Source organism: Trichechus manatus, unplaced genomic scaffold (assembly GCF_000243295.1).
Source record: "Trichechus manatus latirostris isolate Lorelei unplaced genomic scaffold, TriManLat1.0 scaffold00120, whole genome shotgun sequence".
Classification (NCBI taxonomy): Eukaryota; Metazoa; Chordata; class Mammalia; order Sirenia; family Trichechidae; genus Trichechus; species Trichechus manatus.
Window position 1 is genome coordinate 8,829,752 of NW_004444056.1, and position 18,531 is coordinate 8,848,282.

The 18,531-nt window shown below is 50.8% G+C and overlaps 2 pseudogenes; one reads left to right on the forward strand and one right to left on the reverse strand.

Moving 5' to 3' along the window:
* Positions 1-625, forward strand: part of LOC101354108 (ubiquitin carboxyl-terminal hydrolase 17-like protein 6) — a 41,850-nt pseudogene extending 41,225 nt beyond the window's left edge.
* Positions 626-759: 134 nt separating this feature from the next.
* LOC101354361 (anomalous homeobox protein-like) lies at positions 760-8,548 on the reverse strand (annotated as a pseudogene).
* Between the last annotated feature and the right edge of the window lie 9,983 nt (positions 8,549-18,531).

Sequence of the window (18,531 nt, forward strand, 5' to 3'; positions counted from 1 at the left end):
GTTAGCAGCTGAACTCTTCAACCACTGCTCAACCAAGGCTATTAGGGAGATGCAAATCAAAACCACTTCCCACACCACTAGGCTGGCTAAGATTGAAAAAATAAAAAAGAAACAAACAAAAACCCAGAAAACAACAAGTATTGATAAGTATGTGGAGAAACTGGAACCCTTCTCCACTGCTGGTGGGAATGCAAAATGGTATAGTGGCTATAGAAAACAGGTGGCTGTTCCTCAAAAAGTTGAACACGGAACTACCATATGACCCAGAAATTCCACTCCTGGATATATTCCTACCCCTTGAGGCTCCGTTACTTTCCCTCCATTTCCAACAGTCTACAGCATTCACTGCATCAACAGCAAATTCTCTCCCAGGCTGTTCCAGGCCCTTCCAAGCCCCTTTAAAACTACAGTTTGTAATATAGAATCAGGATCTTGCTGTTATTCAGAAACCACAATAGCCCTTTGTCTGGGGAAAAGAAAGTACCAGGAAGACGCTGCTGGGACCTTGGGTGACCTTGGCAAAGAAGTGAGCCCTGAGCTTTGCCCAGACAAGGAGCATCAGAAGCACTGGCCAGAGGACAGTGTCCAGGTCCGCTCTGACGTTTCTGAGCGTTCTTCTCTTTGAGGGAAAACCACCCTCTTTTGGTGGAAGCAGCCTGGGAGGATTGCTCTCATTTCTAGAAAACCCTGAAGAAAGATCTAATCTTCACAGTCTGAGGTGGATGATTCAACAAGTCGGGCACTAGTCTTGTGGGACCCTCATTCCACTACTTTGTGGTCCATGGAAAGCGTCACCCAAGCCTTGGGGCTCTGCAGGGCCGACCTTTGGGGAAAGATGAATTCCGCGGACAGCAGCAGGGGCTGTAGCTCCATGTGTCCACCGCTCGTACCTGGACCTTCCTCGAGATACTTGCTCTGGGGGGTCCCGCTGGGCGTGTCAGTGAATCCTGTAGGAAAGAAATTCCACAACTCACTTCCAGGAGGAAGGAGCAGGGCCCATGTTAGATAGGAGGCAACACATGCCCTGCCGGTCACAAGCTGCGTGAGCCAGGCTCTCTGTCTGCTTGGGCCTCAGTGTCTCTCTCTGAGAAAGAAATGGACACAACCAATGATCTCCACAGCCTTTCCCAACTCTGTCTTTCTTTGCTTCAGCAGACCAAAACAAGGGTGAATGTTGCATCTTCACATTCTGTTTTGTCACAGATGTGACCTCCTACCAGACCCCAGTCCCAGTGATCACACATGGGACTCTGCCAGAATCTCCTTCCCTCTAATCTGTGAGGAATGTGCAATCCATATAATCAACATTTTCTTTCCTAGTTGGTGCATCAAAAGGTTGAATCCCAGCCCTTTTCCCCATGTCGCTGACATTTAACCTTGGGTTTTACTAAGATTTCCCTTACATGTCAGGTGTCACCAACTTATCTTACCCCTTTGACTTTTTCTCTACTTAAAACGTTGCGGAGGATATCTCAAACTATCTTTCACTCCTACAGACAAGCTACCATGGATTTGACCAGAGCTGGGTCAACAGAAGCTTAGGAGAGAAGGTGAGAATCTATGTTCATTTCCTCCCTGAGTCTACTAGGTTGTAAAACTAGTAGAAGGTGCCCCTGATCTCAGTCAGAGAACAACAGGTCGGCTCAACTCTGTCTATGTTCACCACCAGAGTGACCTCCTGAACCCTGGGGACCCCCTGTCCAGGATCTTCTTGGACAGATGGGACCTTCATAACTATTTGGTATATGAGGGTACCTTTGCTTTCCTCTTATTGTCTCTTCCCTGGAGAATCTTGAAGATGTTCTCAGGTAGAGGAAGTAAGGTTTAAGTGCTAACTTGACAATCCCAAAACAAAACAAAACCTGTTGCAGTCAAGTCGACTCCGATTCACAGCGACTCCATAGGACAAAATATAACTGTCCCACAGGGATTCCAAGGAGGAGCTGGTGGATTCAAACTCATGACTTTTTGGTTAGCAGCTGAATGCTTAACCACTGTGCCACCAGGGCTCCCTTTCCACACTGCTGTCCCTCAAACAAGATTAGGTCAGCGCCAGCGTCAAGTGCAGAAACCACTGGCTCTATCCTGAGCAGACTCACCTGTCATGGCAGCGTCTGACCAGGGCATCCTGAAGCCCAGATCCTGGCTGTGGACCAGCTGCCCAGGCTGGAAAGAGGCTTCCCTGGAGGACGCCAGTGCAAGTGACATCAACCACCACCCTGGGGCAGCCAGGGACAGGACCACCATATTGCTGCCGGCAGCCAGAGGGCAGAGGCCAAGGCCAGGGCAGACGGGGGTGAAGGTGGCAGGGCTTGGCCAGACCCCTCCTGGTGCATCTCACCACCCTGTAGGGACCTGTGGACACAGCAAACACTGTCCCTCAGTGGGCAGAGGCTCGCTCGGCCAGAGCCTGGAAAGAGACTCCAGCAAGTTTGGAAATCTGGGTCACATCTCAACCCAGGCACTGATGGCCATGGGGCCCCAGCACATCACAAATCAAACTGTGGCCCGTGTTCTCTTCGTGACACATGGTGGATGCAAGGACCAGAGGCTAGGCTCTGACATGCCAGCCCAGGGAGGCACTTAATAAATGTTATCTGTGGAAATCTTCAATATACTAGCAGTTTTATTTACCACGACCTGCAATGAAGCATTGTTCCACAGTATTGAAAATGGAACCTGATGAGCAAGTGTCTAATAGCCCAGTAAATAAAAGATGGCTGATCTTAAGGGAATATCACGCAGTGATGAATAATAATAACTTAAAGAATTCATGTTCCTTGAATGCTCGTAGTGTCTCAGACACAACACAGGGCCTGTTGTTAAATTCACATATTCTTTGCAACAACTCCACACGGCAGGTCTTCTCATCATCCCCATTGAACAGGTAAGAAAATTGAGCACTTAAAGGCCATGAGAACCTGCCCAAGGTCACACACCTGGCTGGTGCTGGCCTGGGTGCCAACCAGGCAGTAGGTGTCAAAATGTTCAGCGGAAAAGGAGGAACAGAAGTGCACGTTGCGTCCTGGTTTAGGCCGGGACTCAGGCCTGGCCCCAGCCCTGTGGGGTTCAGCCCTGAGAGGGCAGCCCCTTCCTTCTTCTCACCCCAGGACTGCCTCGTCACAGGACCATCTCAGGGCTCAAGGAAACTGCTTCGAACAGCACAGAGCAGGGACCCACAAAATGTTGGAGGTTAGTATATTTTTCTCAATGTCATTTTTTAAAAAGACTAAATACCTGAACAGACCACAGTGACCATGGGGTTGTATTTCAGAGGCAGGCGGGCTAGGTTGTTCCTTCTCTCTGAGGCTGTTTCCCCCACTGTCTGTGCTACAGAGGAAGTCCGGCTCCAGGGAGCACGCTGAGGGCCGGGGATGCTGCTCCAGCTGTCCCTGATGTGATCCCTTGCTTGTGCCTCCCCTTGACCCCTAGGACCATGGCTATCTCTGCTCTCAGCTGTCACTGCCCTGGGCCCCAGAGACAGATGGACATGTCTCCTACCGCTGGGGAAGAGGAGGAGGCTGGACAGGCGAGCTGGTCGGGTAGGCGTGGGGTCTCAGTACCTGGGAACCAGTGGCCTTGAGAGCATCTCGTCTCCAGGAAGGTCCGGGGCAGGGGCAAGTGGTGCCCATTGTCCTTGAGTGGCCTCTGGGGACCGTGGAGGCCCCTTTTCCTCATGTCCTGATGAGAGCAGAGCACAGTCAGATGGGGAGGCTTGGTGGAGCCCTGAGTCCATGGCCTGCTTCCCTCAGGCTCTAGCTGTGCTCCCCAGAAGGTAAGAGTTAACCTCAATGTCCTTTGTCTCTCGGTCCTTCTTTGGTCTGAACCAGCATTCCACAGAACACAGGACAGCCCAAACCCTGGTGCTTTGTTGCCTCCCTGGATTTATTCACCAACCCCCTCCCTCCAGCCACATGATATGTCACCAGCCAACTCCTCCCCTGGCACACAGTAAGCTCTCAGTGCACAATGGTGGCTACAACCCCGTGGTGAGGCCCAGCCCCATAGACGAACCCGAGCCCAGCCTGTGTCCAGCATCAGCCTCAGGAACCTCACTCCCTGATGAAAACTGTCCCACCTACAGCCTGACTGTTAGCTCTCACCACTAGGTGAACCCCATCCCTCCTGAGGGGCAGCCCTGCCTGACCAGAGTGACCCTGGACACAGCGGGGAGTAAGGGCCAAGTAGGGGACCAGCATCGCCCCAAACCACAGGAGGCTGGGCCCTCGGACCACTCACCTGACCACTGAGGGTCAGCATGGGGGTCCCCTGAGGGATGAGAGGGCTCTGGACCCCTCCCCCAGGCACCAGGGCCCTCTGCTGAGGTCCCCTGGGCTGACTCTACGTGCTGGAGAAGGGCTCTTTGTTTCCGACAATAGCTGGCAAACCAGTTGTAGACCTGCTCCTCCGACAGGCTCATCTCTGATGACAGGGTCTCCTGCAGGAGACAACAGAACCCCAGGCCTGCTTTCACACCAAGAGGCACAGAGGCGACCCTAACCATCATCTCCACTGAGAAAGGGCCCCAAGTTGGCCCAGATCCCTCCAGGACCCAGGCATGGGTCCTGGCTGAGGAGTATCTGCTGAGTGCTTGCTCTGGCCACTGGCTGGGGGATGCAGCCTCTGAGGGAGAATGGACTATGTCCTCCCATGGTAGCCACATGGTGAGGGTGTGGCCCCATTCAGAAACCAGCCCCACACGGCAGGGCCTACCTTGTGGGCCAGCAAGACCCTCCTTCCCAGGTGAGCTCTAGGGGAGCCCAGTCTACCCTCACCCTTGCAGGTGGGGGCCACTCAGGATGTCTGAGGGGCTACAGGTTGGGCCGGCTTCCTCTTACCCGCTGGGCCTTGTCGGGGTTGGTGCTCACGCCTGAGGTGAAGTCCTGCAGCTTCTGTCGAACCTCCCTGGGGAAGTTCCGGGTCCTCAGGACCTCGGGACAGAGGGCGGGGGGTGGTGGGTTCCTGGACGAGGACAGGAGGAGATGTCAGAACAAGACCCTCAAATTTGCCTCTAACGAGGGCCCTGTCCTCCGAGGAAGTGACCTCCCAGGTCTCTTCCTGGTGGAGCCTCTCTGTCCTCCTTTTGGGGAAGAAGACAAGCTCTTCTCTCCCCACAGTGATGAAGACACAGAAGGCCCTCCCGACTGTGAGGAGCTCAAAGGTTCCCCAGCCCCATGGGCCGGAGCAGGGAAGAGCCGGAGGCTGCCTGACCACCCCCTCCCACAGCGTGGCCCCCAGGACAGCACCCACGTTCCAGGTGTGTCCCCAGGCTGGTGGCGTGTCCCAGCACTCCTGCCTGGTGCTCTCCGACTGCCCCTCTGCCACAGCGTGGCCCCGGGAGACCTCAACAGCACCCAGGCTCCAGGTGTGTCCCTGAGCCCCTCCCATATGGCCTCCTGGCCCTTCCGGGACTCCTGGGCCTGTCACCAAATACTGTCACTGAGACCCTGACCTGCTGGGTGCTCAGTCTAGGCTCTGCCTGGAATGCTGTTTCCCAGCCAGGCCCGACTGGAGGATGATCTACTGCCTTTATTCCCTCTTCCACCATGAATTTTTCTTCTAATGAAGCATCCCCATTAGCAGATGAACACTCTGTGCTTCTCCCTCCCTCTGCCCGGGCAGCTCCTGTCCAGCTGAGGCCTCCCTCCAGGGCCCACAGCCTACGATGACCACCTGGCCTAGAGCAGCCCTCCCACGGCCCTCATCTGACGAGGTCTGGAGAAAGGTCAGAGAAGAAGGGTGAGGTCAGGGTGCTCAGCCTTGCCTCCCTGCAGCCAGCCTCCCTCTGGGTCCTGGAAAGTACTCCCTCCTACCCTGCAGGCACAGGGATGACGTCCCCAACCTGGCCAGCCATGGTCACCACTCAGGGTAAGCCCGACCCCTCCCAGCCCATCTCAGCGGTGCGTGAATAGCTCGCTCACACAAGCCCACGGTCACCGCTGTGCTCCATCTGACCGATGCCACCCTATTTCCCCTCTTCTGTGTTGTCTGGACCCCACCTCGATCCCTGGGGCACCCCACAGGGCCTGTGTGAATAAACATACCTCTTCCTGCAGTGGAACTTCTGCACAGGAGTCAGCGTGGCCACGTCCAGCCTCCTCATGGCCAGACGGTAGTGGATGTTGTTCCAGAGCTTCACCAGCTCCAAGCTCCCCCCGGCACCCAACAACTCTGCCGAGGACAGCCTGCACCCTCCCAGACCAGCCCGATCCCTGCAGAGGTCGAGGTGTCTGTGGAAGTGCAGGGGCCTGGGTTCCAGTCCCACTCTCACTGTTTACCGGGGCACCCTGGAGTCAGATGGCCAGGCTGGAAATCCCTGCCAGCCCCGTGGTGTGACCCTGGGTGGCTGGTCACTCAGGGTGCCAACCCTCTCACCCGAGACCCTGAAGCCCTCCCAGGGTGCACAGGAGGTGAGCACAGCCACGTTGCTGTGGGACGAGGGCCCATCTGTGTCGGCAGCCACACACCGACCTATCGATACCAGGAGGACCTGCTGCGCTGACCTGGACCTTCCTGATCACGGGCCCACGTCACTGCCTGTCCTGCGAGGCTGTTGCCATTCATGTAACTTGAGTTATCCACGCCAGGCCGCTCTCTGACTCAATATACTGACCGATGTTCTCACGACCTCGATGTAACCAATATTCTTCTTTCCCCACATCGGAAAAGTCCTGGAATCCTGGCAGGCCTCATGCTGAAGGCCCCACACAGACGTCTGCAGCACATGAGTTTGCAGGCCAGTCTGCCGTGTCCTCTCCCACCAGGATGCAGTCACTGGCCTCGTGCTGGAGCACCAGGGAACCGTCATGGACACCACAGCCAGCTCAGACTCATCCCTCAGGGCCCAGCTCCCAGAGGTCCCGGACCCTGACTAGGTGTGTGAGCCCTCTCCACGAGCTCTCTACCGCCTCCCCAGTGACAGCTCTAAGGATGTGTTCCCATGTTTGTCACGTCATTCATTTGTACCGAAGGATGTGAAAAGCTTGAGCCCCTGCAAACCCAGGTGCTACTCTGTGTGCCAGTGGTCCCTGGGGTGGACAGGACTGGGCAGCCCCTCCCTCATGGGGCTTTAGCGCAGTGGGGGAAACGTGATCCACAGACACACAAATACATGGGGAAGGAGCTGTGGCAGCTAGCCAGGGGGACACTGGAGAGTAACGGAGACTGCCTTGATGGGGTCGTAAAGAAAGGCTCTAGGCGGTGGTGACACTTGACAGAAGCCTGAAGGGTCAGAGCGCACCATGCACACAAAGAGCCCAGCAGAAAGAAGAGTCCATGCTAAGGTCCTGAGATGGTAAATATCTAGATCAAGGACAGAAAGGAACCCAGCACAGACACTGCAGAGGAAACCGGGGAGATGAGATGGACGACAGGCAGGGCGGCCGCGGGGGCCAGAGCCGTGCAGCGGGCGCATGTCACGGTCCCATCTGTAGTTGTAAAAACCCCTCCGGGTGCTGCATGAAGAACAGAGTTTTGGGGACAGGAGAGAGTAGGGGGGAGCAGCCAGGAGGACACTGCCCAGAAAGAACAGGATGGAATCGAGGGGGGTCTGCAGGTAGACTCCGCATGAGTTATGCATGGACTGTACTATGAGGTGAAAAACAAACCAAGCCAAATCCACTGCCGTAGGGTCGATTTCAACTAATAGTGACCCTGTGGGTAGAGAGGAAGTGCCCCAATAGAGTTTCCAAGGAGCGTCTGGTAGATTCGACAGCCCACAATCCCTTATTCAAAAGTCTTTGGGCCAGACAGATTTTGGAATTGAAAATTTAGGGACGTGACGGGAGATGTGTGTCATGCACTGCTCCATGGATGATCTGGGGCCACATCCTGTAATCAGACACTCTCCTATTTATAAAGCTGAACGCACCACAGTCATAGTTCGTGGGTAAGGAAAGACCATAAATGGCTTCGCACCAACACAGGTCAGGGTATGCTGCCACATAAGCTCTGGCTGAATGTGCCACCAGATGAGCTTCAAAGATAATCTGGGTTTTCAGTTTTGGATGAGGGATCAGAGTCCTGGAACTGATTTCCCGTTTGTCCCACTGACAAGAATGTTAACTGTCAAGTCATGATGTGGTGGGGTTTGACTCTCTCATTCTTTTCATTAATTGTCTGAGGACCTGACACAGGGCTGCTGCTCACAACATATCTGATAAAGGAAAATTTTTACATCAGATCGCCAGGCTAACTAGAACTGAGTGAATGGAGGTGGGGAAGAGGTTTCCCTGCGGGCTGCTGACTCTGGCTGACTTCTGGGCTCCCCTGCTCTGTGCCCCCCGCAGGCCCGCCCTACCTCCAAGAGCCTGCAGGCTGCCTGGTGCTGCTCCTGCCGGGCAAGGACAAGCGCGCACACCACAACTACATCCTCTCTGTCCAGCAGGTGCAGGTGGAGCGGGCTCCCCAGCACAGCCTCCACCTAGGGCTCCACCTGGGCAAGGTCACCCCGGAAGTCCTGGCACAGACTTCCAGCAAGGTCCACCAGCTCTGCAGGGGGTGATCAGGTGTCCCTGCTCTCCTTCAGCAGCGTCAGGAAGCTCTGCATCCCGCCTCGGCCCACGCTGCAACACAGGGGACAGTGGGGACAGTGCTGACTACGTGCTCACAGCACAGTCCTCACAGCAGCCAGGTGGCCCCATTGTCACCTTGTGCCCAGACACTTGGAGGAACACGAGAGTCAATCTGAGAGAGGCAGGGGTGTGTCAGACGCTGCTAGAATTTACTTTCAATCCCAAAAAAACTTCATGAGCTCCATGTGGGCCAGGCATTGTGCTCTGAGCTGTCCCTGTCACAGTGCCCTTCACTTCTCAGACGCTGGTCATCCCCTGGAGACATGTCCTCTGGCACACAGACCACACAGCCCATTGTTCACCCCTCACCTGGCTCCTCACTGCCTCCTCGCTCCTACTACAGTTTCTGCTGACAGCCACGTCCCTCTCAACTCCGGCTCTTAGTGCAGGGGATGGGGCTGTGCCAGGCCCCAGGGGTCTCCCCAGCATTTGCCACATGGACGCCAGGGCCTCTTGCACCCCGGGGACACTGGGCAGACCCAGGGAAGCAGCCTGGGGCCTGGGCAACTCTTATGGATACTTTCTGCATCTTCTAAAATCACACCTGATTCTGTAATGTTGTTAAAACACTTATGTGTAAGGCACTATTATGTATGCTTCTATAATGCTTTTTACGCTGTTTACGGTGCTTTTGTAATGCTGTTACACACTTATGTATAAGTCATTTATAATATGATGTTAGAAAATTTGTGAACTTAGAAATAAAAATATGTATATTTGTATAATGTGATTCAACCATTATTTGTAAGTCATTAAAAAGCTGTTCTACCATTGAAAACAGATAACAGAAATATATGAAGTTCGTTGTAAATAACATCCCTAAATTGGGCTGTGCTTCACCAGCATGCCGATTATATGGGACGCTTAAAAAAAAAAAAAACAAAAAAAAACACCAGGTTAACATATGCATATCCTAAGGAACACGTCCCTTTAGTGAAGAAGAGCCCCGGGGGAAAGGTACAAGCCCCTCTTGGAGAGCAGGCCCCTATGTGTCCTGTACTTTCTGGGCACGTTTAAGTATAGGCGAAGCATCGAGGTGGACTTGGGCCTGGCCGAGTGCTTCCTCCCCTGCAACTGGGCAGAACCCTCCACCCCAGCTGGCCAGCCTCTGTCTCTGCTGGCATCAGAGTCTTCTCATCTGCAAATTCTGGTCTGGATCCCAAGGCCCCGTGGTTGGGGTGATGTCCTCCTCTTTACAGCCCTTGTGCCTTTGTGACAGAGGCCCAGGACATGCTTGCCAGACCCTCCCCACAACAAGCCTGGCAGCGGGGTCAGTGACCCGACACAAAGGTGGAGCAGGCTGGGCCCTCTCCACGGAGCTGGCCACAGTAAGAGGGAGACTGGTGCCCGTCGTGGGCACTTCAGGTGCAAGAGACAATGTGCAAAAGGCTTCGGGAACTGGGATCACTATGTGTTTAGGGCCTTGTCTGAGACGTAGCCTGGAGACTAAAAGGAGCAGACACTCAGAGGGTCCTGACCAGCCACTAGGTGTTGAGAGCGAGGTCCTAGGCAGAGGGGTGCCCGGACTCTCTGAATTGCCCATTGTCTTCAGACCCCAAGCCCCATGGGAGGTGCCCGTAAGAACCCCATGAGGAGCTGGAACCTGTATCCTTCAGCCCACTCACTGACCACCTACCCTGGGCCTGTAGCTGCTGCCCTCTTGTGGCCATGTCCTGTCATATCCTGCTCTCCTGTCCAGGCCCGGGCCCAGTGGGCTCTAGGAGTGGCTTGCTGGCCAGCATGTGGGCATGGAGTTGCCTGGCCTAGGACACCGCAGTCTCTGGGTAATTTTTAACTGTTTTATCTTTACTTAGGCCCTGTCTCTTGTTGAGACGGAGGAAAGAGAGGTTCCCAATGCTTCCTTGGTGCCTGGAGGGCAGGTGCAGGTGCCATTGGAGTGGGGCCATTGGCCAAGTTTGGAGCAGCCACTCAGAAGTGACCAGGAACACTACCTCCTAGGCAGTGAGACACAGGTACCTCTGGAAAGGCAGACTCGGGCAAGTGGCCCATGTCTCGAATCCTTCCAGGTACCCCAAGGTTGGGGACCAGTATGCCTTATGCTGTAGAACATCTCGTTACTCACATGAGTGAGTGGAGATAAAGTTGGGGAAATTTCTTCATATTCAGTACAAAGACCATGCCTTGAGTGCATGTGGACACTATCCTGTGAGTTACTGTTGCAGGTTGATCTTGTGCCTCCTGAGAAGATATGATGCTCTCAGCTATCACTGAGAACCAGGACAGCCCTGCCATCCTAGTCACCCTGCTGAGAGGGGGCAGGCCACTCAGGTTTCCATCTACTCAAGCATCCATCTGTCCCTCTGCCCTCCCACACCTTCATCCAGCCACCCAGCCACCCATTCATCCATCCTTCCATCTACCACTTACCCATTCACTCATTCATTCCTTGTATTCTGTCCATTTGGTAGTGGTACAGTGGGGGCAGGATGACAGGACCCTGCTTTCAGCTAGGGGAAAGACAGACACATAAGCAGAAGATTCCAGAACAAATGGAAGTGGGGATGCAGGGAGTGCTTCCTGGAGAATGGACAAGTTAGCTGAAGCCTGAAGGGAAGAAAGTTCTAGTAAAAAGAGGATGCAGCATGAGGCTCAGAGGCTGAGCCCAGGAGCAGATATGGAAGGAACAGAAGGGCTCAACGTCCTTGAGGGAGGATCTGAACCAGTACTCACTGTGAGCCTTGGTTCCCCATCTGGAATTGCACGGCTGACCACACACCCCCACCTTGTAGAATTCCGTGGGCAGCTCACATGTCACAGCTTCACCTTGCTCAGCCTGAGCTATCAGGGGCAACACTCTGGGCCCCCTCTCTTCTCACTGAAGACAGGAGGCAGCAGCTCAGACCTTGTCCACTTACCACTCCTCAGCAGCACTGACCCATTCACTCACCATGACCTCTGTGCTGTGACCTTGTTCCCAGCCGGTCGTCCCTCAACAGACCTCACAGCTGCTGGTGGCCCCACCCCAGCTACCCACCTCTCCTTCCAGACTTGTCTCCAAGAGGGTGCAAATATCCCATTCTTCCTACATCTGTGCTCTCTGAATGGGTGGAGAGAAGTGGGTAGGGGCAGGCAGAGAGGATGGGGGTAGGTGAGAGGAGGATGAGAGGTGAAGAAAGGGGATGAAGTATTGGAAGAAAGACGGTGGGGGTCAGAGAGAAAGTGGTCTGGGAGCTGGGGAAAAGGTGTGAGTGGGGAGAAGAGAACTGGGGGTGATGATGAGAAGCAGGTTAAGGGTAGGGCAGAACTACTTGACCAGGAAGCAAAGAGCCCCTTCTCTCTCTTTGTGTCTCTGGATCTCTGTCTCTCTGTCTCTGTCTCCATCGTTATTTTAAAAAAACGACTTTTTGATTTAATGACTGTAAAGTGTAGAGAGAGAGAGATTGCTCTCAAGGAAATGGCTCAGATGATTGTAGAGGCTGGAACGTCCCAAACCCATAGGTCAGGCTGGAGGCTTCTCCTGATTCACGTACCTGCAGGGGCTACTGAACCCAAGTTCGACAGGCTGGAAAGCAGGGCTGTTGCTGACAGGCTGTGAAGATTGGCGAAACCCAAGATTGGCAGCAAGACCACAGGTAAGCTGTTAACTCAAGTCCCAAGAATTGGATGTCAGATGAACAGGAGCCAACTGCAGGATCCAGTAGGATCAAAAATCTCCCAAGCCTTGCCAGAATGTCCACTTATATTCGCTGCAGGTCACACGCCTAAGGAAACTCCCTTTAACTAATGGCTACTTACAGCAGATCTCATCATGGGGGTGATCACATATCAAATCTCAGCAGGGAAGTGATCACAACATTATACAACTGCCAAAACACTGAGAATCATGGCCCAGCCAAGTTGACACACAGTCTTAACCATCCCAATGACTCACGATCCTGGTACAACATTCATGTAAACTTCAAGGTGATACACAGAAGAGTGTGCCTCTGGCCATAGCCCCGCCTCCCAGCCCCCTTCCCCAGACTGGAAACTTTTCTCACTGTTCCCTGTTTCCTGTGTGCCTCCCAGAGACAGAGTCCTTGCAGGCAGTGTGGGGAGCCTCCCCAACAAGGGCTCGGGCAACGCTGCCCTTGTTCAGCTTTTCAATGGCAGATCTCGGAGGCTCCACTCTATCCACACATGCAAGCCTTCCTCATTTTTTTAAAATATAAATTTTAATTGTAGAAATGTAACATACTTATCATAAGTATATAAAACATATATGTATATCCACACAGAAACATGTACACAAATGCTCATAGCAGCATTACTCACAGTTGCTACAAAGTAGAAAAAAACCCAAATGTCCAGTAACTAACAGATAAATGGAAAAACAAAATGTGGTACATCCATACAATAGAATATTAATCAGCCATAAAAAGGAAAGATGTTCTGATACATGCAACAAAATGGACAAATGTCAAAAACAGCTGACACTGAAGACCACATATTGTATGAATCCATTGATAGGACATATCCAGAATAGGCAAATCCAGAGACAGAGTAGATTCGTGGTTGTCTAGAGCGGGGCATGATGGCTAAGAAGAGCGGTGGCATTTCTTTTTCTGGGATGAAAATGGTTTAAATTTGCAGTTGATCTTAATTATTCACATGTTGTGTTCATGAATTCACTGATTTACTAAAATTTATTTGTAACCCCAAATTAATATTTGTGGTGCTTTCTCTGTCATTCAACGTATAGTGAAAAATTTGAGTCACCTGACACACATGTTCCCGGTGCAGGACGCGGCATCCTCAGCCCCGAGAGGTAGCATCCACTCTTCTGCACCCCTTAGGGCGTTCCCCTCTGATCCCGTTTTTAATGTTAAAATAAGCACACAGGAATGATGATTCTGACATTCAGACAACACAGGAAGTGTTGAATCTCCAGCCCTCCTCCCGAGATGCAGACCTTCCTGACAGTTTCTTGTGGATGATAATAGAACATTTTTTTAATAGTTTTTTTTTTAATTGTACTTCAGGGGAAGGTTTACAGAACAAATAGTTTCTCATGAAACAGTAGTACACATGTTGTTTTATGACATTGATTAACAACCCCACAACATATTAACCTTCTAAGTTTTCAACCTTTTTTTTTTTTTGGTGAAAATACACATAGCCAAAGATACAGCGTTTCAAAAATTTCTACATACACAGTTCAGTGACACTGACTACGCTCTTCCAATTGTGCTGTTATTCTCACTTAAGATGAAGGCTTACAGAACAAAATAGTTTCTCGTTTAACAGTTACTACAAATGTTACCCTAATGGTTAACAAACTTACAACACATCAACAATATCCTTACTCAACCATGGGTCCCTATCACCAGCTTCCTTGTCCCCTTCTGCCTTCTGGTCCTTGTCACTGGACTCCTGTACCTCGTTAGTCTCATTTGGTTTAACAGGGCTGTCCACTCCCAGGCTGAACAGTGAACCTCGGAGATAACTTCACCACTGAGCTAAAAGGGTGTCTGGGGGGCATACTCTCGAGGTTTCTCCACTCTCCTTTAGGCCAGTAAATCTGGTCTTTTTTTTTGTGAGTTAGAATTATGCTCTCCATCCTTCTCCAGCTCTGCCCAGAACCCTCTGTTGTGATCCTGATTCCAGAACATTTTTACGAAGGTTCCATATTCATACACCGACAGCCATTTTTGCACACGGGACCATGCTACACACACGCGTCTGCATCTCGGCCTTTCCATTTAATGCTCAGTCTCTGAGGCCTTTCTGTGTCTGCTCACAGATGAGTTCATCTTGCGAATCTCTTTTTGGTTACTACTCCTGGGGAGGCCGTACTTGTTGACCTCTGTCCTTGCCTATGGGCAGGTGGGTAGTTGGCAGTGACTTTACAGATTACAAATCTCGTTGTGATATTCTTTGTGATATAGGTCACTGTATATCTTAGGGATATCATTGCTGATGTCAGATGGATCTTGGCTGAAAGTAGAGAATTCCAGAAAGATGTTTCCCTCTGTTTTATTGACAATGCAAAGGCATTCGACTGTGTGGTTCATAAATAATGGATAACATTGCAAAGAATGGGAATTCAGAACACTTAATTGTAATCGTGAGGAATCTGTACGTAGACGAAGAGGCAGTTGTTTGAAGAGAACTAGGGGATTGTCTTAGTCATCTAGTGCTGCTATAACAGAAATACCACAAATGGATGGTTTTAACAAACAGAAGTTTATTCTCTCACAGTCTAGTAGGCTAGAAGTCTAAATTCAGGTCATCAGCTCCAGGTAAAGGCTTTCTTTGTTGGCTGTGGAGGAAGGTCCTTGTCATCAATCTTTCCCTGCACTAGAAGCTTCTCTGTGCAGGAACTTTGGGTCCAAACTATGCACTCTGTTCCTGGCACTGCTTTCTTGGTGGTATGACGTCACCCAGTCTTTCTGCTTACTTTTCTCTTTTATATCTCAGAAGAGATTGGCTCAAGATACAATCCAATCTTATAGATTGAGTCCTGCCTCATTAATATAAGTGTCGCCTGGCCCACCTGATTAACATCATAGAGGTAGGATTTACGCATAGGAGAATCACATCAGATGACAAAATGGTAAACAATCACAAAATACTGAGAATCATAGCCTAGTCAAATTGATACACATTTTTTTTCGGGATACAATTCAATCCCTGACAGGGATACAGCGTAGTTTAAAGTCAGGAAAGGTGTATATCAGGGTTGTATCCTCTCACCATACTTATTCAATCTCTGTGATGAGCAAATAATCTGAGAAGCTGCAATATATGAAGAAGAATGCGCCATCAAAATTGGAGGAACACCCATTGAAAACCTGCGATATGCAGATGACACAACCTTCCTTGCTGAAAGTAAAGAGGACTTGAAGCACTTACTGATGAAGATGAAAGACTACAGGCTTCAGTATGGATTACACCTCAATATAAAGGAAACAAAAATCCTCACAACTGGACCAATAAGCAACATCATGATAAATGGAGAAAGGACTGAAATTGTCAAGGATTTAATTTACTTGGATCCACAATCAGTGCTCATGAAGCAGCAGTCAAGAAATCAAACGACACACTGCATTGGGCAAATCTGCTGCAAAAGACCCCTTTAAAGTGTTAAAAAAACAAAGATATCACTTTGAGGACTAAGGTGTGCCGGACCCAAGTCGTGGGATTTTCAATTACCTGATATGTATTCGAAAGCTGGACAATGAATAACGAAGACTGAAGAAGAAATTAAGCTTTTGAATTGTGTTGAGAAAGTGTATTGAATATACCGTGGACTTCCAGAAAAATGAACAAATCTGTCTTGTAGGAAATATAGCCAGAATGCTCCTTAGAAGCAAGGATGGCAGGACTTCATCTCACATACTTTGGACATGTTATCAGGAAGGATCAGTCCCTGGAGAAGTACGTTGTGCTTGGTAGAGTAGAGGGTCAGCTATGAAGAGGAAGACTCCGACGAGATGGATCGATGGAATGGCTGCAACAATGGGCTCAAACATAGCGAGGATTATGGGGATGCGAATGACTGCAGCTTTTTATTCGGTTGTAGGTAGGGTCGTTATGAATCGGAACTGACTCGACAGTACCCTAACACAAAAATAACATATTTAAGTCACATGTGGTCAGCTGGACTGGAAGACAGCTAAAAACAACCTACCGTAGGGCAGCCTGTGTTTTTTTTTTTTTATAAATTGTGATTTGAGTGTCATTAGTGAGTCTGTGCGATAGGACCATCAAAAAAACAAACAAACAAAACTCGGTGCCATCGAGTCCATTCTGACTCATAGCAACCCTGAGGGACAAAGTAGAACTGGCCCATAGTGTTTCCAAGGCTGTAATCTTTAAAGAAGCAGACTGTTATGTCTTTCTCCCAAGGAGCACCTGGTGAGTTCGAACTGCTTACCTTTCAGTTAGCAGCCCCGTACCCAACCACTGAGACACCAAGCCTCCTTCTGAGACCCTGTTAAACCAAAACCAAACACATTAGTGTCAAGTCAGTTCTGATTCATAGGGACCCGTTAAGCCAAAACCAAAACTGTTGCCATCGAGTCGATTCTGACTCATAGCGACCCTATAGGACAGAGTAGAACCGCCCGATAGAGTCTCGAAGGAGCAGCTGGTGAATTTGATCTGCAGATCTTTTGGTTAGCACTGAGCTTTTAATCCGGGAGCAGACATTCACAGTGTTTTATAAATAGGTTAGCACAGCCATTTTGGAGTTTGCAGTGAATGTCTGATTTTGGCTGTGATTCTCTTTAAAAATTAAAAAAGAAAAAAAAGTTTCTCAGCTGGAAAAGAAGCCACACATCTAATGAAGATGATGCTGAATGCCAGCTGTTTCCCCAGGAGACTGAATCCAGTCCCTTCCAGAGCAGAAGTCCTGCAGGCAGACAGACATATGAAGGATAGCTCAACACTGAGGTGGCAGACGCAGCACTATTTTTATGTAAACTATAAGTCCCGGATAGGCACTCATGTCTACCTGCCCACCCCTCAGGGTACATTTTTCCCCTATTTCTCTTGCTCCCCCCCCTTTGCCACCTACCGCCCCTCTGACAGGGTGTTCTAAGCCTTGCTGTGTGTTCCATGTCCTCATGACACCGTTCTCCTAGTCGCGTAGCAAGAAAACCGGAAATTTTTCCCTTCTCTGCCCGTCCCCAGGATCAGAGAAATATATATATACTCTTGACTAAAGTCTGATTCGGAAATATTTCCTGTCTTTTATTTTAAGCATCAAATTGTTTTAGGTGATTTAAAGAGGAGAAAAAAATACAGAAAACATACACATACACACACACACAAACTAAGGCCAAGGGTATTGTTGAGTCACCTCTTAGCCACCAGGGCTCCAAGGATCCATTAGTGGGTCATAAAATCAGTGAAACGGGCCAGGCATTTGAAAAAAAAAAATTAAACTCAGCTCCACTAGATAGTACCCAGGTGCATCACAGGTGGTGAACAGGTTTCAGGAGACTTTACTTGAAAAGTGCGTGCACATGTGTGTACTTGTGCATGTGTGCATGTGCGTGTCACCTGAAGCTGCGGATGAGTCAGCAGAGAAGGAGCCTGATGCTGGTAACCACTGATTTGCAGGCATGACCTCACTGAAAGCTCACAGTAACCTAGTGGGTGAGGGGCAGGTTCTAGAGAAGAGGAGCCCGGGCTTCACAAAATGTGCCTTCATATCCTGAATACCTCATCTTTTCTGAAGGCGACCTCCCCAGCCACTCCGAGAGTCAAGGCTAGGCAGGGATCTCAGCTTAGGCGCCTGAAATCCCAAGACTGGGCCACTGGGCAGATGTTCCAACCTCATTTCTCCCTCTACCTACTTAGGACAGATGGAATAGGACTTCCAGCCCTGAGGACTGAGACCTGGAAAACCCAGGTGCCGGTTGGGCAAAAATCGAAGCCGCATCCTGTTTGCGCTGCCTTCCCAGCTCCCGCCTGCAGCTCCTGAGCCTCCCTCCTTGTTCTCATGCTCAGATGCTGAGCCTAGCTATCACATGCCCATCTATTGAGAAGAACGCTCGGCATGGTGGGCCAGGAAAAAAGGTCCTGTTCTCCTGGAAGACGCTAGGTCTCCACATGGGTCGATACCGAGGGTGGCATTGCCCAGCAGGTGGGGGAGAGAACTTGTTTCCCAGTGGGCAGGGAGAGAGAACATGCTGGCCAGGCACCTAGACCACTTGGGACAACTGATCACCTACTGGGCAGAGGCTCAAAGGGCAGGCTGGGCCCTGCAGGGCGGGATAAGAAAGAGCTGTCTAGGGTCACCACACAAGGTCTCCTCCTGAGGGTCCTGCTCCTGGGTGGTGCTGGAAAAATCACAGTATTTCTCTCCTAGCAAGTCAACATCCTGTCTACTCCATTTGTCTCTGTCTCTCCAGCCCCAAATCTCTGCCAGCTGCTGAGTACATATGTTCTGAGCTCAGGGCCGGTGGTGGGTGCCTGCTCTCTATGTCTAGTTCCTTCAACTTCACCC